The sequence below is a fragment of the Podarcis bocagei genome (genome assembly GCF_964188305.1).
Source record: "Podarcis bocagei genome assembly, chromosome: 6".
Classification (NCBI taxonomy): domain Eukaryota; kingdom Metazoa; phylum Chordata; class Lepidosauria; order Squamata; family Lacertidae; genus Podarcis; species Podarcis bocagei.
The window spans coordinates 97,499,749-97,520,540 of NC_138130.1; the positions used below are offsets into that span (position 1 = coordinate 97,499,749).

Below are 20,792 nucleotides of genomic sequence, written 5' to 3' on the forward strand. Positions count from 1 at the left end.
GAGATGAGTTAGGCTGGTGAAGAGTCACAAGTGCCTCCCCCTCCTGCATTCACTAGCTCCCCTCTTCCCTTGTCTCCCAGAACCAGAAGAGGCACGAAAAGAGCGGAGTAGAGGTTGACTACACACAGGCGTAGTCCTTGGGGGAAGCCGTGGGGAGGAGACTTAGATGGCTGGGAAGAGGTGGAAACTTTCAGTCTTGGCAACTGATTTTCATGGAGAACGATAACTGGGAATGAGCTGCTCTGCTCATTAGGCCTGACCCTCAACCAAGTCTGCAGAGATTGTGGTTTTGCTAATGAATGATGATGTGATAACTGACACATGCTCCTGCGTCAAGAAGAGCAACAATGAGGGAGAGCTGCTTCCTTCATGCCCTGCTTATGGGCTTCCCAGGAGCATCTGATTGGCCAAGAGGAAACATAGAAACTTATCCTTAGCAACTTCCACCATATTCACTTCTCTCATACATATCACCTCACACCCATTCCATCCTGGGCTTGAACCAACTCTCCCTGCCTCCCATTGCCACAAAACAGAAACTTTGGAATTTCTGCAGAATTTTGGTGGGCACAGGGATCATCTCGGCTTATTGCTGTGAGATGGCCAAGGGTTGTGTGTTTTCCTTTCCAGTAAACATCTCCAGCGCTCTGCAGCTCCTTGGCTGCCTATGCTTTCTGATCTGAAGATATCCCCCGGGAAGGGGTCACCTTTTGAATATTTTTCCTGGGCTCTGAGATCGGAGTGTTCAATGATTGTGTTTAAATGGGAAGCTCTTCCTTTTACCTTAAAAGAAATCTTTTAAACAGGGATTTACAAGTAAAAGTGATTCACTTACACACACACACACACACACACACACACACACACACACACACAATCAGCTGGTATCCTGCCTCCCTGCACTTAAATAGCCCACCCCAGTGCTTTTTTTCCTTTAAAAAAATGTTTAGGGGTACTCTCATTTTGACTCAAGAAAATCACCATTTTATAGTTCAAATCGGGGGAAATAAATACAGTAAATGGACAAAAGTACAAAGATTCACAAAATGTTTAGGGGTATGCATACCCCCCGAGTTCCCCCCAGAAAAAAAGCACTGGACCATCCAAAGATGACATGGTGTTTTTAGGAAATAGTAATAGTAGTAGTAATAATAATAATAATAATAATAATAATAATAATAATAATAATAATAATAATAATTTATTTATACCTCGCCCTTCCCGGTTCAGAAAACCGGGCTCAGGGCAGCTAACAACAAATTTAAAACACTTAATTGATGCAACAAAAACAGCATAAAATACAGTATAAAATGGGAATAATAATAAATTCAGATTTCAATAATAATTTTTGGGGGAAATCCATCCAATAAGCAACAACAACAACAACAACAACAATAATAATTTTTATTTATATCCCACCCTCCCCAGCCGAAGCCGGGCTCAGGGTGGCTAAAAACAATAAAATAATACAACATTCTAAAATCATTTCATAAAATTAATTCAAATCAAATTGATGGCAACCATTGGGCTAGAGTTCTGTGAAGATTGCCAAAGGAGGGAGTCAGGCTGTGCCCTGGCCAAAGGCCTGGTGGAACAGCTCTGTCTTGAAGGCCCTGCGGAAAGATGTCAAGTCCCGCAGGGACCTAGTCTCTTGTGACAGAGCGTTCCACCAGATCGGGGCCACAGCCGAAAAAGCCCTGGCTCTGGTCGAGGCCAGCCTAACCTCTCTGTGGCCTGGGACCTCCAAGATGTTTTTGTTTGAAGACTGTAAGTTCCTCTGTGGGACATACCAGGAGAGGCGGTCCCGTAGGTATGAGGGTCCTAGGCCGTATAGGGCTTTAAAGGTTAGATGATCACCAGGGCTAGCTGGCTAAATTAGTCGTATTTGGGCCAGCGAGGAGACCAGGGGATAATTAGCTGTGGGATCCCAGTACGGGTAATCTTCATAAAAAGGGGAGGGGGAGGCAAGGAAGGGGAATAAAAGATCAGGCTAAGTTCAAATTGAAAGCCAGGCGGAATAGCTCTGTCTTAGGGGCATCCAGACAGGATGCAGAATTCAGGCCACAGGAGAAATGATGCTGAATGAAAGAAATGAGACTCTCAAAACCAGTTGGCCACCCTTAGGTACAGCAGGAACAGACAGAGTGACTGGGTCAAGGTCACCCAGGGACATAGCTGTCAACGTTTCCCCTTTTTTTAAGGGAAATTCCCTTATTCCGGATAGGATTCCTCGCAAGAAAAGGGAAAAGTTGACAGCTATACCCAGTGAGCTTCGCGAACACCTGGAATTTAAAAGCCGATCTCACTGTGTGGCGTTTGTCCTCCTAGGTGGGTCATAAGGAAAGGGTTAAATGAGTGTGAAGTGATTGGTCAGTGGGAACCCAAGGGGAGGAGTTAGAGTTAGAGTTAGAGTTGGTGTTGTTTGGAAGTCAGTTGAGAGTTGGGAGTTGGAGAAGGAAGAGGGAGGATCAGTCTGTGGGTTGGTCGAGTTGTGTGGTGAGAGAGTGAGAGGAACTGTTAGGTGGAGTCAGATAGATAGTTGGGATAATCAGTTAGCCGTTATTAGGAAAGGTATAAGCCGGTATAGAAACTAAGATTAAGAAACTGGCAAGAAAAATTAACTGAAACCTTAAACTTGTTCATGCTTATAAAAATAAACTTGATTACAGTGGTGCCCCGCAAGACGAATGCCTCGCAAGACGGAAAACTCGCTAGACAAAAGAGTTTTCCGTTTTGGAGGTGCTTCGCAAAACGAATTTCCTATGGGCTTGCTTTGCAAGACGACAATGTCTTGCGAGTTCCTGCTGGTTTTTTCCCCTCCCCCCTTTTTCTAAGCCGCTAAGCCGCTTATCAGCTGATCCGATCAGCAGATAAGCCGCTAAAAGCCGCTAAAAGCCGCTAATAGCGCTAATAGCGCTAATCTGTCAATGGGCTTGCTTCGCAAGACGAAAAAAACGCTAGACGAAGAGAATCACAGAACGGATTTTTTTCGTCTTGCGAGGCACCACTGTATTTGTTAATGTTAACAACTGTCTGGACTCCGTGTGTACCCGAGAGAAACAGATTGGTGGCAGCAAAGAGGCAATCACAGTGGTGGCACAAGGATCAATAGACTGTCAAACGTCCGGGGACCCTGTGTGATCGCCACACATTGGTCCTAGTATGACACCCAAACCAGAACTATGCACTGGCTCTTACCAACAATAAATCAAATATTTAAACTTTGGGAAAGGTGCTCTTTTCCTTCACATGTTCCGCAGCACGTTTTCATCCACAGCCAGCAGTTTTGTCCGAGAAAGGCAGTAACCATCTTTCCCAGGCGTCCCAACAGTTCTGTCTCCTCTAGCTTGCGTGACGGTATTAAACTAGCTGTCTGGGTAAGCATTTCCAATATTCCCATCGCCATGTTGTTACCCCAAGGGCTTCCTGCCCTGCAGAGTGAATTCTGCTGAATGACATTGATTTCCTGTACAAAAGAAATGTTGTCCCTGCAAGTGATGCTGAGTGTGGAGGCTGCTGCAACCCTCCCTTCAGGGGTAAAGAGAAAGGAGAATTTCACGTTGGGTGTCAACGAAAAATCCTGCCTTGATTGCTTCAGGATTACTCGGTGGTATTGTTAAATGGATACAGGGAGGTTTGAAAGGGAGGGAGAAGATTGTCGTAGAGAATCTTCCACAGAAAACAGGGATAGATTCCCCTTCCCTCCCTCTGTAATACCAGTAATAATATTGGGACATCCAATGAAGATGAATGCTAGAAGATTCAAGACAGATAAAATAAAGGACTTCCTCATCCAGGGCATCGTTAATCTATCAAACTTGCTCCACAGGAGGTAGTGATGCCCACTATCTTAAAAGGTAAAGGGACCCCTGACCATTACGTCCAGTCACGAACCTCTCACTTTATTGGCCAAGGGAGCCAGCGTACAGTTTCCAGGTCATGTGGCCAGCATGACTAAGCCGCTTCTGGCGAACCAGAGCAGCGCACGGAAATGCCGTTTACCTTCCTGCTGGAGCGGTACCTATTTATCTACTTGCGCTTTGACGTGCTTTCAAACTGCTAGGTTGGCAGGAGCAGGGACTGAGCAACGGGAGCTCACCCCGTCGCGGGGATTCAAACCGCCGACCTTCTGATCGGCAAGCCCTAGGCTCTGTGGTTTAACCCACAGCGCCAGCCACGTCCCTATCCACCACTGTAGATGAGGGCAAAGGGACCAGTTTAAGTAGTGCAAAGCAGGCTGTGTGGTACATTCAGGTTTGTCCTCCCACAATAGAGGAAGAAGGCCATCTGCCATCTGAGGCAGGAATCTGAGTCCTCTGAACGGCAGAGCCCCAGAAGGCAGGACTAGTCTAGTCTGGGGGTCAAACCACACAAGCAAAGTCTAAAGTCCACAAGCCAAAGCCCAAAGGTCAGGAAACACAGACCAGGGTAAATCCAAGTCGCCAAGCCTGAAGTCCCACAGTCAGGATACAATCCAGAGTCAAACCCAAAGCACAGTCCATAGAGGTCCAGAAGAAGCAGCCAAGGTCCTTCAACATGGGCAGTTTGCTGATTGCAGCATCTGGGCTTGATGAGGCATGTGACCCTCACCTGTTCGAAGTCTCCTCTGGCTGAGGAATCACACCCCTCCTCCCAGAGGCAACGAGCTCTGTGGGTCTAAGGATTGTTATATGAGTTGTTGTATGATATGTTATATGATATGATATGTTATATGATAGGTGGGACGCGGGTGGCACTGTGGTCTAAACCACTGAGCCTCTTGGGCTTGCCAATCAGAAGGTCAGCGGTTCAAATCCCCGCAACAGAGTGAGTTCCCATCGCTCTGTCCCAGCTCCTGCCAACCTAGCAGTTCAAAAGCACACCAGTGCAAGTAGATAAATAGGTACCGCTGCAGCGGGAAGGTAAATGGCATTTCTGTGTGCTCTGGTTTCCATCAAGGTGTTCCGTTGCACCAGAAGCGGTTTAGTCCTGCTGGCCACATGACCCAGAAAGCTGTCTGTGGACAAACGCCGGCTCCCTCAGCCTGAAAAGCAAGGTGAGCGCTGCAACCCCATAGTCACCTTTGACTGGACTTAACCATCCAGGGGTCCTTTACCTTTTCAGAGGTAGTTTTTGATCCCTAAACAAGGTTGTATAGTTCTGGCTAATACTTTTATTTAAAAAGAAAGAAAAAACCCAACCACATTCCACTAGGATTATGATGAAGGAAACGACAATCTTTTATTATTGCAAGTACCTACTTAGGAGCTTAATTGCAGAAATGCCTTATTTTTAAATGGCTCCTCAATAGCAGAAGGCGAAATGTATGCTTCAGGCTCAGGGGAGGTCGTGCCTTTGAAAAAGCACTGAAAGACTAAGAATATATGCTTACTAAAAGAGAGAGCAGTGTGTCAGGGGGGGAGGGGTAAAAAAAAAATACTCTTCTCTGAAGTCATAAATATGTTAGATGGTCACAGACAAATAAGCATTCAGAAACCTGCCCCTGGAAAATGGCAGTCTGGGACCTTACAGGAGTTCCAACACTCACTAGAACCAGGAATTTAGGGGTGTTCAGGGCACCCACAAACTCATAACTGCATATAATATTCAACAATAATTTATTTTGCGTCATCACAAAATATGAAATGATAAAATGACTATTGTTGTTAGTGGTGTCATTTAATTAATTTATATACCACTTAAAGCCAAAATAGGATTCTAAGCCACTTGCATGTGTAAGAAGAAAACAAACAAACAAAAAAATCACACATTGAAACATAAACTTCCAGCAGTTAAAACATACAATAGAACAACCCCATTAAAATATAACCACCCACAATTAAGATACGTATGTAGTAAAACAACCCGATTCAAAAAGAAGAGCAAATAAATCAGGTGACATGGGGCAAGAGATCAGGGCAATGCTTTTGCAAACAGGTGCCTCTTCAAAAGCCAGAACTTCGGTCAATGCAGTTTATCCTAAAATAAACATTTTAGGGGTACTCTCATTTTCCTACTCATATTGAAATACTGCCCCTCAATGAGGCCAAACTTAGATTCACAAAATGTTTAGGGGTATGTGTACCCCTGCGTACTCCGCAGAAAAAAGCACTGTTTGTCTATCTGTCTGTCTATCTATCTATCTATCTATCTATCTATCTATCTATCTATCTATCATCTATCACCTTTTTTTACATTTTATTAATTTTCCAAAAATAATACAACAACGATACAAAATCAAAATATAACAAATCAAATTGACTTCCCCTACCAGGGGTCTGCAACCTTTAAGACAAAAAGAGCCACTTGGACCGAAGAAAAAAAAACTGGGAGCCGCAAAACCACTGCGACATTTAAAACAGTGGGGAGTGTTGAGGCACACAATGTGCCTCCTCCCCTCACTAGTATCCGCCCCGGAGCCGCGGCAAAGGTGTAAAAGGGCCACATGCGGCTCTGGAGCCGCGGGTTGCTTAACCCTGCCCTAGTCCCTTCCTTGGTTCCATTATTTATCAACACACCGCATGTCCATTATATATTTAAAAACCATTTAAATTACTTATTGTCCATTCATGATAAGATTACAAGTAGTACTAGAGCCCTGCTAATGTATTAACCTGTGCACATTGCTTCTGTATATATGCAAGAAACTCCTTCCACTCTTCCTTAAATTCGTTGTCATCTCTTCCTGTTAGTTTCAATTTTGCCATTTCAGCGTATTCCATTAATTTAACTTGCCGACCTTCTTTGGCTGGGACACCTTTCACCTTTCACCTTCTTCCTCTTCTTTCCCCCTTTCACCTTCTTCTTTCCTATATTGCGCTAGTAGTACTTGTGCGGCCGCAGTTGCATACATAAATAAATTATTTTGTGATCGTGGTAAATCCACCAAGACCTATCTCTCTCTCTCTCTCTCTCTCTCCAAATCAAAGCGTACACAAAAATCCTCTCTCTATATATATAAGTATATAGACCTAGATTTGCCGTCTAATTATTTCAACAGCCTTTGAGATTCATTAGCAATCCATGTATGAGTCAGGATGTCACTTGCTTTTACTCTAAAGGTTACAGGAAGGAAAACAAGAGCTGACACGTTCCCTGAGCTAGCCCCCCAACAGCTCTGCTTCTAGCCTGATCTCCATCAGCGGTACAAACCACACTTTCTCCGCTTTCAAGTGATAAGAGAGGGGATTTGAACTTGCTGTGTTCTCTGGTCACTCACAATTGCCCCTGTAATAATCCCGATTTTGGACTATGCTCAGCGGTTCAAGCTCTGGACTACCCCATCTCCAAAAGCAAAGGAGGCTGCAGGTGAGATTTTGTAAAAACCGGACTGCGCAGTGTCAGGTGTAAAGATATTCTCCTCTCTTACCGTGGGTGGAGCCAGGATTTATGTCAGGCAGGGCAGGGACAAGCTACCTGCAACACGATTGGTCAGTTCACTGAAGCCACGTCTATCACTCAGTCCAGGGCTGTCTTAAGCATATGCAGTGCTGGGGTGCAAAGATCCGCCCGGCGCGCCTGCCACCCCAGGTTGCCCAGTCCCAGGCGTGCAGGAGGGTGTAGCCAGCTGGCCGCCTTAGCATCTTGCTGGCTCAGTCGCCCCTGAACTCACAGCGCAGAGCCGCCCGCAGCAGAAGAGCCCGCCGCGGCGCTCGGACCGATGGGTGGGCTCTTCCCCGGACTCAACTCTCGGGCCTCGGTCTCTCGGCCTCGCGCCCCTGAGAGCCCGTGCCCGGGTGCCCCACACCCTAGCGCCTATGCATAAGATGGCCCTGACTCAGTCAGGTCACCAGTTGCATCGCTAGAATGCACCATGATTTCATCCAAGTGGCCTCAGTGAACAGTTCAACTTCAAATGTTTTTTATTATGTCTACTTTTAATTGTTTTTATTTACTTGATGGGGGGCAGCTGCCCCCCCTGCCCCCTGGCTACACCCATGTCTCTTATTACCTTTAGTAGCCAAGAGAAGGGGTCACTGTCCTTATTTGGAGCAAGCAGCCAGAGCTGGAAAATCCTAGCCTTCTCTACAGTTCTGTTTTATGCCAGGAGTGGAGAACCTCAGACACGTTTGTGTATGTGTGTGAATGTGGTCCTCAATGCTAGGGCCCTTCAACAGCTGTGTTCTGTGCTCTCCCCGATTCTTTAACCTGGCTAGAACTTCTCTGCATTCACACGGTACAGTGGTGCCTCGCAAGATGAAATTAATTCGTTCCGCAAGTTTTTTCTTCTTGCAAGTTTTTCGTCTTGCGAAGCACGGTTTCCCATAGGAATGCATTGAAAATCAATCAATGCGTTCCTATGGAGACCGCCGCTCTGTCCCCTCTTTTGAAGCAAGGGGCGGAGAGGAGAAGATTGCTTCTCCCCCTTGCCGCCCCTTGGTTCAAAAGGGGTCCGGGGAGAGAGGGGAAGGCGCTGTGCCTTCCCCTCGGTCCCCGGAGCTTGCGGGGCTGGCAGCGGGGAGAAGCGATCTTCTCCGCGCCGCCCCTTGCTTCAAAAGAGGTCCGGGGACAGCGGGGAAGACGCGCTGCGCTTCCCGCTGTCCCCGGAGCTTGCGGGGCAAGCTTCGTTTTGCGAAGCAAGCCCACAGGGAAATTCGTCTTGCGAAGCAACTCGAAAACGAAAAAACCTTTCGTTTTGCGAGTTTTTCGTCTCGCGAGGCGTTCGTCTTGCGGGGCACCACTGTATTTTATTTCATTCCCCCAATGTTTCTCCAACACTCTATTTCCACATTATATTTGAACTTTTGCACAACGTAAAAGCCGCTGCTGGAAAATTAATAGGTGTGTTTGGGGGGGATTTGTTTGCAGTCCTCTTAACCTGGAACATCTTGTGACAAAATTTGAGGCTGTATACCAGCATACAGTTCTTTCCTGCCATTTTCATGGGGGAATGATGTGGAGTTTCTGTTAAATTCATTATCATTGGGGCCAAAAAAGTGACCTGACCACAAATGAACCAGTTAAGGAGCAACCTTTAGCTGAATGCTAAAGTGAAAAATAATTCCAGTTAAGGTATAAGGAGTGTTCTAATATGTATAGTACAGTGGTACCTTGGGTTCAGTACTTAATTCGTTCCAGAGGTCCGTTCTTAACCTGAAACTGTTCTTAACCTGAAGCACCACTTTAGCTAATGGGGCCTCCTGCTGCTGCTGCACCACCGCAGTGTGATTTCTGTTCTCATCCTGAAGCAAAGTTCTTAACCCGAGGTACTGTTTCTGGGTTAGTGGAGTCTGTAGCCTGAAGCGTATGCAACCCGAGGTACCACTGTATGTGGGGGGTGGATGAGTAAATGTTTTCAAGGGCTGTGGGTGGATGAGAGATAGTGAGGTGCTGGGGTGACAAAAGAAGAAGAAGAAGAGTTTGGATTTGATATTCTGCTTTATCACTACCTGAAGGAGTCTCAAAGCGGCTAACAATCTCCTTTCCCTTCCTCCCCCACAACTAACACTATGTGAGGTGAGTGGGGCTGAGAGACAGAAGGAGGTTGAGCAGAGGATGAACAGCTAAGATGATGTATAGATCCTATATATTGTGCGTCCTAATGGAAATGCGCTTGCAGACTCTCTGGACTCTGTCCTGTAATGCATTACTGAATAAAGTCAGACAAAATGGGAATTTGATGTAAACCTCCGTACTTGATATTTTCAAGGGGAATATCCCCTTGAATATCCCCCACAGCAGGGCCCACCAGAGATGTTGTGTCGCCATAGACAAAATGCCCTGACAATGCCCTGATGTCCCCCTGATCCTGCAGATCCAGGTCTCATCATCATCATCATCACCACCACCACCATTTTATTTTCCATAGTTAAAACAATGCTTACAACATAACAAGACTGACATAATTACCAACATAACAAAAGTCATAAACAATAAATAAAACACATCAAAAATCACACAACCAAATGGAAAGCAATTTCCACATAAATCATGAAATCTAAAATGAAGAATACAGCGTAAATATCAATCACAATTTAAAATGACATAGGTAAAAAATAAAACCCAGTTAAAACAAAAACAAAAATGGAGCCATCTTTTCCCAGCAGCAATGGCAGGAATCCTTTGTGGAGGCTATCAGCCCCCATCCCAAGCCAGGTGGAGAGAAGCAGGGCAGGGCCCTTCAGGCTTCCAGCAGGTCAGTCCTGGGTCTCCATTCTGCCCCCACCGTTGTGCGTACACTGCTGCCAGTCACCACAGTCGCACCCTCACCTGCAGCTGTGTCTATGCTGCTGCCACAACTCAGCAGCAGTGAGGGCGCAGTGGCAGCAGTGAGGGCACTGTGCTGGCAAGTGGAGCCCTGGCAGGATCCGCTACTTGAAGCAAATGGCTTCACAATGCTGTCCAGGGTTGTAAAGACCTCGGCGAGAATAACTGGGTGCCCTCTTCCCACCTTGGATCAAATCTATGTTTCCAGGTGCCATAAGAAAGCTGCAGAGATAGCGCAGGATAGTGTGCACCCCGGAAATGATCTCTTTCAGCTTCTGCCTTCTGGAAGAAGGTAAGGGTTATAAAGACTAGGACTAGCCGCCTGAGAAACAGTTTCTATCCAAATGCGATTTTGGTTTTAAACGCAATTGGGTAAATCCCCAGGACCGGATGGTTTGACTTCAAGATACAACAGATCTCTGAAAGAATGGTTAATACAACCTTTAAAGGAAGTCTGTAATGAAATCCTGGAAGGGAAAAAGGCACCAGAGTCGTGGAAGGAAGCTTATATTACACGTATACCGAAAATAGAGACTGAAAAGACACAGCTTAAGAACTACTGCCCCATATCATTGCTTAATGTGGATTATAAAATTTTTGCAGATATTTTGGCTAGAAGATTTAAAAAGGTGTTAGCAGAAGAAATTCACAAAGATCAAGCAGGTTTTTTCCCGGGCAGACACTTGTCTGACAATACGAGGAATATAATTAATATCTTAGAAAAACTACAAGTGAAGATCAATACTAAAGCAGTTTTGACATTTGTGGATGTGGAGAAAGCCTTTGACAACATTTCTTGGAGTTTTATGAAGAAGAATTTACAGGGGATGGGGGTTGGTCAAGGTTTTGGAAATGGTATAGGTGCAATTTATTCAGAACAGAAGGCTAAATTAATTGTGAATAACGTAGTGACGGAAGAATTTAAGATTGAGAAAGGAACACGACAAGGTTGCCCAATCTCTCCATTGCTTTTTATATCGGTCCTGGAGGTTTTGCTAAATATGATTAGAAGGGACCAATTGGTAAAAGGTATACAAGTGGGAGCCAAACAGTACAAATTGAAAGCATTTGCTGATGATTTGGTATTGACTCTACAGGAGCCAGAATCTAGCACTAAAAGAGTACTGGAACTGATTCAAGAATTTGGTCAGGTAGCAGGTTTTAAGTTGAACAAGACAAAAACTAAGGTTTTAGAGAAAAATCTAACTGAGATTGAGAGAGATAAGTTTCAGAAGGAGACAGGATTAACACTGGTTAAGAAAGTGAAATATCTAGGGGTTAACATGACTGCTAAGAACGTGAATTTATTTAAGGATAACTATGAAAAATGTTGAATTGAAGTGAAAAAGGATTTAGAAATATGGTCAAATTTGAAGTTATCGTTGTTAGGTCGAATTGCTGTGATAAAAATAAATGTATTGCCAAGAATGCTGTTTTTGTTTCAAACATTGCAAATTTTGGACAAAATGGACTGTTTCAAGAAGTGGCAGAGAGATATCTCTAGATTTGTCTGGCAGGGCAAGAAGCCTCGTATAAAATTTAAGATATTAACTGATGCTAAAGAAAGAGGTGGATTTGCCCTGCCAGACCTCAAACTTTATTATGAATCAGCTGCTTTTTGTTGGCTGAGAGAATGGATGCTTCTTGAAAACACTGATGTCTTGGATTTGGAAGGTTTTAACAATGTATTCGGTTGGCATGCTTATCTGTGGTATGATAAGGTTAAAGCACACAAAGCGTTTAAAAACCTTATTGTCAGGAAAGCGCTGTTTAATGTCTGGATAAGATATAAAGACTTGTTAGAAAATAAAACCCCGAGATGGTTGTCACCAATGGAAGCAAAGGCTCAGAAAAAACTCAATATGGAAGCCAAATGGCCAAAGTATTGGGAAATTCTGGAACAAGAGGGAGACAGATTAAAACTGCAGAGTTTTGAAAAATTAAAAAAAAACAGAGTGTGAGACTGGCTCCACTATTATCAAATAATGGAGGCATATAATTTGGATAAAAAACTAGGCTTCCAGGTGGAAAAATCAAAACTGGAAACAGAATTGCTAGACCCTAAAGTTAAGAATCTGTCAAGAATGTATAACTTGCTGTTGAAATGGAATACTCAGGATGAAACGGTGAAATCTGCTATGATTAAATGGGCACAAGATGTTGGTCATAACATTATGATGGCTGACTGGGAACAGTTATGGACCACAGGTATGAAGTTTACGGCATGTAATGCCTTAAGAGAGAAGTTAATGAAAATGATTTATAGGTGGTACATAACACTAGTCAAGCTTGCAAAAATCTACCATTTGCCTGATAATAAATGCTGGAAATGTAATGAGACTGAAGGTACATTCTTTCACCTTTGGTGGACATGCCCAAGGATTAAGAACTTCTGGGAGGTGATTTATAATGAAATGAAAAAGGTATTTAAATATACCTTCCCCAAGAAACCAGAGGCCTTTCTCCTGGGCATGGTCGGCCAATTGGTGCCAAAGAAGGATAGAACTTTCTTTATGTATGCCAAAACAGCAGCAAGAATACTCATTGCAAAGTACTGGAAGAAACAAGATCTACCCACCTGGGAAGAATGGCAGATGGAGCTGATGGACTACATGGAGTTGGCAGAAATGACTGGCAGAATCCGAGACCAGGGAGAAGAGTCGGTGGAAGAAGATTGGAAAAAAATTAAAGTTTATTTACAGAAATATTGTAAAATTAATGAATGTTAGAAGGATGCTGGAATGAAGTTATATGGCCTTAGCAGAAATGTTATAAAGAATTAAGTAAAAATAGATTGTTAATGGGTCAAAGTGGAAATTTAAGGTTAGATTGTGTTAAGATAAATTATAGAACAAAATTTAAGAAAGATGGAAAGGATTTGCTGAAATAGCTAATTGAACAAGAATACAAAAAAGGGAGGTGTGAGGAGGTCGATGATACAAGTAAATGAAAGGTAGAGATATAGAGATATTGGATGTGTTTTTTAAAAATGTTTTTGCTTTTCTTGTTGTTTTCTTGTATTTTTTGTTTTTTTTCTTTATTTTTGATGTATTGTGAACTTTTTATTGTTTCTTTCTTCTTTTTTCTGTAACTATTAAACTTTTAATAAATATCTTTCTAAAAGAGAGAGAGAGAGAGAGAGAGAGAGAGAGAGAGAGAGAGAGACAGTTTCTATCCAAATGCGATTTGGGTTTTAAACGCAGTGTAAGGTAGTCTCTGTAGGAGTATATTGTATTTAATTATGGGGTATCAGAGTTTTTAGGGGGTTAACCAGGCTGGGATAGCTGGGATAGTAGGCTTGTTGGGTTTTGAATGTCTGATGTAGATTTTTTTCAATTTCGTTCTGTATGGGACAATGACAATCCCAATATTGTATCGTATCGTATCGTATCGTATCGTATCGTATCGTATCGTATCGTATCGTATCGTAATGCATGGGCTAGATATAGGTTTGATGAGGCCCTAAGCTACCGAAGATAATGGGGCCCTTTATATGTCTAGCTGTCCTTTGTCAACAACAAATAGTCCTGGTTTTTGTGTGTGTTGAATATATGCTATATCGTAATTTATGGACCTAATAGGTATCTCAAGCCATTTGCACATGTTGCCATGCAACCATTCCATGTAGAATGTAGGCACCCTATATATAGAAAGGAGCAAACCAGTGATATTTTAGGGAGCAGGCTAGCAGGCGGAGCCCATGACTTACATCCTAGGAGCCTACACAACGCAAAACACTGTTGCTATATGTAGGTTTTATTTTATTTGTTTTTTATCTTATATTTTGGAAATGCACATCCAGTTTTTTTCCTTTAATTTTTTTGGGGGCCCCCAAGAGAGTGGGGCCCTAAGCTATAGCTTGTTTAGCTTATACATAAATCCAGCACTGGGCTACCCCTAGACCTCTTGAGACAAGTAAAGTGACTCCTTTGCCTCCTCCCCACACCCCATTCTTTGACTTTGCTTACAAGTCAATCTCAGTTGTTATCTATGACACATTATAAAGTATTTGACTTAAATTTCCCCACTCGTTTCCGGATGTCAGCTTGCCACATACTGGGGAAAAAATTTAGTTAAACTAGAACCATAATGATTCATGACTTGAATACCTGTCAAGGTGGCCTCAAGACCACATCAACCCACCAAACGTTGCTGCACATCAGTTCTGTTTAAATGCTGCCTTTTGAGGCAGCCTGCGGTCACTCTGCAGAATAAAGCTTTTGCAAAGCTTCGGATTCAGCTTGGGGGATCGAAGCGCTTTCCAAAATCTTTGGCGAAGCATCTGCTTGTCTTATTTTATGCCTGCCTATTCGAATGGATCAAAGACCCAGACTCTGGGCCTAGTTGGTTGTTAAAAAAATCCCCATTTACCTTTGCAAGGTCTTTGAAGGACATCGCTGCTGTGTGTGCAAAAGTCAATTATTTTGACTAGAGCCATTAGACCAGCTAGGAATAAAACACACAGACACATACAGGAGACAGGGAACCCTCGAGCGAGAGTGGAAATATTAACGGGAGCACTTTCCCTTGCATTAAAAAAGCAACAAGCAACATTTGGGATGACATATCAAAGCGCAATAGCCTCTAGGATGGCGTGCCGAGTGCTGCAAGAATTTTTACAAGCCGGCTTCAAACCAAATGGCATTTTGGAAACGTGGCTGCTCCTGCTTGGCTCCAAACATCCCACAATCAGATGACTCAGGCTTCTGAGATGGCCTGAAATGGTTCCAAGCCAAAGATCTGCCATTGCAATTGAGCTCCTCTCTCTCTCTCTCTCTCTCTGTGTGTGTGTGTGTGTGTGTGCTGCTTTCCTAACAAAGGCGCTGCAAAATAAAATCAAATGTGAAGCCATTAGGAGAGAAAGGTGCCTCAAATTGGTCGTTTGATTTGCTCTCGGACGTAAAAAGAAAAAAGCTTGGATGAGGCCGGCTGTACCATTAGATGGAGTGAGGCAACTGGTTCAGGCAGCATTTCATGTGGCCACGTGGCAGGGAGCAACACCAGAATGTTGAAGGAGACAGTTCTGTGTGCCGTACAGCCTTCTCGGTGACCCTTATTCTTTCCCCAAAACACTCGGGTGCAATAGAGGATGCTGCTGAAAGATTGCCAGACCTCCAGGTGTGACCTGAAGCCTCTAGATTTGTAACAGGGCTGTTATGTTTGTGTTCATCCAGCCCACCAGCACAATCCAGGGCATTCCATTTTTGACCTCCAAGTCACTCCAAGTATAAAATGACAATGTCTAGCATGAGTTTGCTAAATTAGAGCTCACTGACAGACCAGGCATATTTTTCATCAGGTTTGGATCATGACCGAGGTTGGTTGACTCACACACACACAAAAACGTTGATTGCTTCAAACGCTGTGTCATGTAATTATCCGTAATGGTTGGGTATGTCTAGACGTATCTGTGGGCTTGTTGACTCCTTGGCAAGGAATCCCGTTTTGTTCAGCTGGTTGACTTTCGGAGAGTGTCTTTGTTTCCTGTCTTAAAGAAACACCACCTTTTCCAAACACAAGAGATTGAGAAAAAAAGTCAAATTGATTCCATTTGAGAACCAAGGTACAGCTGTATTCTGGATGCAGAAGGCTTCAGGTTCAATCCCTGGAATATCCCAGTAGGGCAGGAAAATAATTTTGTTTAAATCCTGGAGAGAGCTGCTGCCTGTCAGCATAGACCGACCCTCCCCAACCTGGTGCCCTCCAGATGTTATAGAACTACAACACTGCTCTGTTTTGCCAGAAGCGGCTTAGTCCTGCTGGCCACATGACCCGGAAGCTGTACTCCAGCTCCCTCGGCCAATAAAGCGAGATGAGCGCCGCAACCCCAGAGTCGGTCATGACTGGACCTAATGGTCAGGGGTACCTTTACCTTTAAGGAACGTTAAAAACTCCAGCGACACATCATCTAAAACCAAAGAAAATTGCCCCTGCCCTATGCTTTTTAGGACTGTTTTCTCCTACGCAGGTGATATTTATCATTGGACCAACTCGTGGATTAAACTTGTATGGTTTCTTTAGCTGAGTGCCATATATTAATTAATAAATTGCAATATTAGTATTGATTAATTAATGCACTTTCCTCCCCACCCCATCCCAATCTCTCTTTTCAGGACTCTTGGTCACTGAAGGAATTAAACTTCTCTTGAAAATACTGGAAGGACATTGCCAGTCCATTGCCTAGCAAGCACACTTGGTGAGTAAAAATCACAAGATTTCTTCGATGCCTGAAAACCATGCTGGGGGGCTGGTCACCTGATCCTGATGGAGTAACACGTGTGTTTTTTTTCAAAATCAAATACCGTTTTGCGTGTTTCGGATTTTTGTTCAGCACGCCCAGCCTGTGCCAATTGCAGCGGCAATGTCCTGTCTCTAGGAAGAGGTTTTCAATGGGCAGCTAAGTCCTATTTGAGTCGGAGAGTGCTTTGCAAGATAAGTGACACTGAAATGGTTTAGCTTCTTGTCTTTGTGAGCCGTGGCGTGCCGAGTGAGTGGTCTGGGCCTTGCTGGAGGGCTCCTCAGTGTGTACCTTTTATTGTAGGTACTATATTGCCGCTTGTCTGACGCCAAAGCGAGCTTGTGAGGCCATAAATGGCACTGCAGTTTTTATTTCTATCTGGTTAATGATACTCTGAGATCTTTAGAAAGGCTTTGGAAAGGACACCATAAAGTACGAAAGAAAGAGAGCCTTGTCCACAGGAAGCGTAAGGCTTGGGGTTGTAAACCTTACGAATCCTGCTCAAAAGTACAATGTGACCTTCCTCTTATCGCATCATTATTCTCTCCGTTTTCCACCCCTGGCCTGAGTAGCTTGGACTTCTTAGATAACAATATTTGTTCCGTGGTGAAGCTTAGCTTTTGGACGTCAAGAAATCAATGTTTTCCAAGGGGCAGCCAGACCAGGCTGGTCAGTCACTGAGGGAACCAGGGGTAGGTCTCCCCATTAGGGCCCACTGAGACCCAGAGCCTGAGATTCAAGGGGAGGAGTTTGGAGGCTGGAGATATGGGGTGGAGCCCAGTACAGCCCAGTACGGGGGCAGAAGTTGACTAGTTTGCAGCCTTGAGTAGTCTCTTAAGAAAACCACTTTCTCTTTATATAAAGATGAACTTGATTTATTGTGTGGCTATTATCCTGTTGCTAATTGCAGGTGCTGGCTTCCTCCATTTGAATTAAAAAGTGTTTGGCTTCCAAGGTTTTATTACCAACATTACCAACACCAGGAGGATAAAATGTGTACTTGTCTGTATATTTGTGGTATGCATAGCAGAGCCTTCTCTTTGGTGGCCTTGGTATTATGGAGTGTATTTCCTAGCCCAAGTGTGCATATATATTTTTTGCGCAGAAATGCAATGCCATTTGGGATTTATTTATTTTTTAAATATATCTTCTCGTTTGCTTTATATTTGCCAGTCTTCCAGCCCTGTACCACAGTGGGGCTACTGTTATTCATTGAACTCCCTCCATAGTGTGCTTGACCATATATTTGCCTGACTGTAAACCACTTTGGGTTTTGTTGCTAATTGGGATAGAAGCCTAATGAATGAGGTCCAAAGTCTGTAGATCTCAGGATTCTGGAGAGGATGAGACCATGGAAACATGTTGGTAAGTAGCATGGACTGAAGCAAGAGGTCCTATGAGGCTCGCGAAAGATGTGCTGGCTTAAATTCTCCCTGATATTCTCAGACAGCAATGTTGTGGGGTGGAATGACAAAGCATCTGCCCCACGTGCAATCTGCTTGGGTCACAAAGCGTGCCCCACAAGTCATGTAATATATAGCAACAGTCATTGCATCATTTAAGATTGTATTTATTCTTTTCCTTTAAAAAAAAGCAGTTGTAATGGGGCTGGGAGCATTGTTAGCTGGTATTAATAAGTATCTTCCATCGATTCTACTTTAAATGTATGAATTAATACAGACAGGCTGTATCATCAGAATGAGACTGGCCATTATATGCCATGCATTCAAACACAGAAGAAATCAGTGAGATCTTCAGACTACTACTGAGTAGTGGATAGCGAGTGTTACCCTCACAACATTGCATTATAAGGGAGAAATCCTCTGCGCAAGAAGCTGGTGTAAAGGAAGCGTAAACTTACACCAGATCCAAACCCATTCAGAAGTGGGGTTGCTGCTACTCTGCCTAAGCCTTGCGGAAGGAAAACAAGCTTTTAAAATGGTGTTCTAAAAACTGGCAGAGAAAGGAGGGTACAATGGGTGCGGTCTGCCCTGGGTGTCATCCCTGAAGGGGGTGACATTGCCGTGCCACCACCTGAGACACTCGCCATGCGTGGCTAGCTGCGCCGCTCAGGGTGCCGGACTACCTAGTTCTGCCTCTGGTTCTATGCTAGATTTCCAGGTCGCAAGACCAAGATGAATGGGCTTAAGATCCAGACTAAGTCCTCCTTCTCTGGTCCCATCCCCCCACAACCTTAGAATGCGCCTGGTTTGAGATTTATGCTGAGCCACAACGAGCAAGTATTATTATTTCTTGAGCCAGGATTGGGGACACTGACTGATCCGGGAATCGACCAGCTGCACAAGAGATCTGCTGCCTTCTAAGCTGCTCGTGCTGGTAGATCTTCCCCATGTACCTTTGCAATCATAAGAGCTCGCGTGACCCACTTTTGCTGCCCATCTGTTAGCCACCACATCATTGCCTGAACATTTGCAAATATCGATGATTTTTTTTTCCAAGACAAAGTTAATACGAACAACTTCTGGCTGGAAAAAAGACCTCATTGCACATGGCTGCCTCGCAGTCTTTGAGGTTTTCCTTTATATTTGGAATAATCAGCCATTTCTAATTATGGAGACAATAGCTAGGAGTCAAGCCATTAGGGACCCCAGACCTCAGTGCCCTAAATCAATGGTATCCATGCCAGATTTGGGCATAGAGCCAATGTCACTGGCCAAGTTAATGAAAAGTGAGTGAAAAGCTTTTTGTGATTCTGACATTGGAAAGCACACAATCATGTTACAGGGGCAAAGAATCTCGGCTCATGCTTTTTTAAAAAAAAGTCTGAAAAGCATCTGAACAAATCAATAAAGAGAAAGAGAGGACACCAAATGTTGGGCTAATATTTTATTAACTAGGGATGCGGGTGGCGCTGTGGGTTAAACCACAGAGCCTAGGATTTGCCGATCAGAAGGTCAGCAGTTCAAATCCCCACGACGGGGTCAGCTCCCATTGCTCAGTCCCTGCTCCTGCCCACCTAGCAGTTCGAAAGCACGTCAAAGTGCAAGTAGATAAATAGGTACCACTCCGGTGGGAAGGTAAACGGCGTTTCCGTGCGCTGCTCTGGTTCGCCAGAAGCAGCTTAGTCATGAAAGCTGTATGCCGGCTCCCTCGGCCAATAAAGCGAGATGAGCGCCGCAACCCCAGAGTCGGTCGTGACTGGACCTAATGGTCAGGGGTCTCTTTACCTTTACTAAAGATGGGTGAGTGGCTGAGACGTCCAGTTCTTTCATCAATTAACGTATTTATGTTTTATTGCAATTTACATACCACCCTTCATTCAAACCCACAGAGCAGGTCATGGAAAAATGCCTTCACCCGAAAGGAAAGCAGTGCCCAACCCAATGATAACAGAATAAACGATGCAAGGAGGGAGCTGCAGCCCAAGATAGGAAAAGAGGAGGTCAGGGAACCAGTGTCCAGTTCTGGGCACCAGAATTTAAGAAGGAAGTTTAAGAAAGGAGGGTGACCAAGAAGATAAAGGGTCTGTGTTATGTACTGAGTTGAATAGAATCCAAATTGCAGCAGTCTGATTGGTCCTAGAACAATAGGATTCAGAATGCAGCAGGCTGATTGGTCCTAGAACAATAGGATCCAGAATGCAGTAGTCTGATTGGTCCACAGGAGCCACCCAATCCAACGCCAGGTGGACGTGAAGCCACAACCTGATTGGCCTACAGGAGAATCCCGGAATTAGCCAATCACATGGTGCCCATTGTGTAAATAATGTATATAAAGCAGACATTTCAGGGGAACTGGCATTCCTCACTACTATGAGCTGAATAGAAAGCATGAAATCCACACTCGACTCAGAGTATATTTTGGTCTGGAAGCCATCTTCAAATATCTCAAGGGCTGTCACATGGAGCAAGTTTGTCTTCTTCTGCTCTGGAGGGTAGGACACGAACCAACGGAGTCAAGTAACAAGAAAGGAGATTCTGGCTAAACATCAGGAAGAACTTTTGGACAGAAGAGCTGTTAGAGTCTAACATAGCCAAAAAAAGGTTGGGAACCACTGTGTTAGACCATGGGTTTCTCTCAGTGGTGGGATCCTAACACCACATCTGTGTTATAAATTTAAAGCCCTATCATACCACTGAAAATAGTCATGGTTTCCACCAAAGCATTCTGGGGATTGTGGTCTGTTACGGGTACTCAGAGGTGTTGGGAGACTCCTATTCCCTTCACAGAGCAACAATTCTTAGAGCAGTTTAAAAATCAATCCCTCTCCCCAGGGAACTCTGGGAATTGGCCATCGCTAGAGCAGAAAACACAATTTCAGCCATTCTCCCGATAGTCTGAACTTCCTAAGAAGCGGCAATTTGGATTCACATTTTGTCTCCTGACATTTCAAGGATGAATCCATGTT

General features: G+C 44.1%; 1 protein-coding gene across 9 annotated transcripts in view; it reads left to right on the forward strand.

The window, feature by feature from the left end:
* Positions 1-20,792, forward strand: part of TENM4 (teneurin transmembrane protein 4) — a 1,513,375-nt gene that overhangs the window by 671,298 nt on the left and 821,285 nt on the right. For all 9 annotated transcript variants that reach the window (XM_081197251.1, XM_081197258.1, XM_081197259.1 and 6 more), the window contains exon 4: positions 16,299-16,381. The gene's annotated coding sequence lies outside the window, so the exon portion shown is untranslated. The remainder of the gene's footprint in view (positions 1-16,298; positions 16,382-20,792) is intronic.